The sequence below is a fragment of the Glandiceps talaboti genome, chromosome 23, assembly GCF_964340395.1.
Source record: "Glandiceps talaboti chromosome 23, keGlaTala1.1, whole genome shotgun sequence".
Lineage (NCBI taxonomy): Eukaryota > Metazoa > Hemichordata > Enteropneusta > Spengelidae > Glandiceps > Glandiceps talaboti.
Genome location: NC_135571.1, coordinates 13,071,046 through 13,073,545, shown reverse-complemented (window position 1 = coordinate 13,073,545; position 2,500 = coordinate 13,071,046).

Genomic DNA, 2,500 nt, shown 5'->3' with positions numbered 1-2,500 from the left:
ATAAAATAATCACTGTTTCATCGTACTGTGGGCTATCAACTTCTCTTATCGGTACTCTGCAATAATGGCAAGTGAGAGCCTCTACCACTGCGTTTTTCTTCTGTTCTTTACAAGTATTTTGTACATTCTTCAAAGTGGTAAGTATATATAACCTGTTTTTCCTTTTTTTCGTCGTCCATTACATTGTTTTCATTTATTCATTCTTATCAGATCACGACTGACTTTTCAAACATTTTCACATGTATGACACTCTCTTCTGTTCTACTGAGGAAGCGAGGAAAGGACTTTAGTATATGTATGTATGTATGTATGTATGTATGTAATATGTATGTATGTATGTATGTATGTATGTATGTATGTATGTATGTATGTATGTATGTATGTAAACAGTAAAGTGTTTCTGGCCAAGACGTTTCACTCAGGTTTTGTAGAGCTGCCCCAGTATTTCTTTTAAAGGCCACCGCTCCAAATCGGACATTTACAAATACGAGAAAAATATAAATGATTAGAACATAAAGACAAGAAAATTATATAGATGAATGAATGAATGAATATATAGATAGATAAATGAACAAATACATTCTTTTCTTAACTTGTCTATAGTTGGTTATCCATACGACCACTTCGTTAAGTATTTTTCCCTTAGATTGCGATATATATATATATATATATATATATATATATATATATATATATATATATATATATATATATATATATCTTCCTTTGTGAGTTCCTTGTTGTTGAATTTTATCTTCCTTCAGTCACAAATGATAATTATAATATAATAACAATACTGAATCGATTTATATAGCGTCTTGTAACATCCATCAACCGATGCTCACTGGTACTGTTACTGACATGTCCACATTTACGATAATCAATGCTATGGCCTAACAAAAAAAATTGTATGGTTCCGATTACGCTCAATTTTAGAATAGGTGGGGTACATAGATTTTTTATTTTATCTCTTTTTTTTTCATATGTGAGTGTCTAGTTCAGGTAGTTATGTTTTCTGTTGATTTCCATATAGTCTGTGTTATTCGTTTCTTCTCATCAGATGTACAGCCATTACAGATTGGAAGAACAGTTTTATATTGTCTTTTTAAGTTGATGTCAGTTTCTGCATCCATTGTTTATTGCGAGACTTCACCATTTTATTATTTTTCTTGCATACGTAAAAAAAAGTTTAGGGTTAACGTGAAAAGGGTGGGGTCGGGTAATCGGAACCAACATGTTTTTTAGGTCTAAGTTAATAAACACAGAGTAAATCACTTAAGTAGTAATAATATTTGTTATAATTTCATTCTTGGAAAGGTGTCAATTTTGATATAAATAGTTGCGCAAACAAACGTGTATGCCTTTTAAGATAATTATAGTTGCTTAGCAACATTTGATTAATCTATTTATAGCCTGAATATATACTCCAGCGAAGATTTAATGAATTACTAATACATGAATACATTTATAACGCTGTTCTGTTTTCCCATGACGGCATTATCAATATTTAAGTTATTCTTGGATATAAAGACCCTCTTGTTGTGACGTAATCAGTACTTCTTCTAAAAACAACACACATCATATGCCATGCAATTAAGAGTTGCCTTTTGGAGTCATTGTCGAATGGTTAGGGTGGTCGGCTTGCAACCTGCAGGTTACATGTTCAAGCCCAGACGCTGCCATTTGTTTCTGAGTGGCTAAAGTCCTTGGGCAAGATTTGAACCACAATTATGCCTCAGTCAACCCAGCTGTATAATTAGGGACCTGGTAGAATAGAGATTGCAATGTGAATGTTTTAATCATATGCGCTTATAGAGGCTGCAATGGATTGTATAATCAATTTATTTATTTATTTATTTTTTTATTTTTTTATTTATTTATTTATTTGTTTGTTTGTTTTGCTGTTTTGCGTTATCAACACCCGGTCTATTTTGGATTTTTAGTTTCTTACACTTTGACAATACATTTGTTGATAAAATTGCAACGTTTCAAAAACCTTGGATAACAATTATTCTTTTCCAGTGAAAAGTATAAGTTGTGAAAGAGACAACAAAAACTTGTAAATGATGATGTAACATTTATCACATTTGCTAAGGAAATGGAAACTTAAATAGATCAGAAGGTGTTGCTTAGATGTTGAAATGGTTAAATTGAAAGACATGTTTTAAATACTATATCAACTGGGCTAGCCTCAATAGTAGGTCATTTATGTGTTATGGAATTGTGATGTGATTCGTAGAAGTGATTACATAATGCTTATCACTAGTTTAGACAAATATACAGATTTGTTTCACAGATAATGACAGTTGTCATCAGTAATAAAAAGATAATTAGTTTTACTAATTGGCCGTTATTCTTTTACAAAGCAATCACCGTGACTGATTCATTTCAGTTCATTTAAGCAACATTAACTTTGAAGCTGTTATGTTAGCCATGACAACGTACTCGTACTATACACCTTGAACACTGACGTACTTGATCATGGATCACTTATTGATAG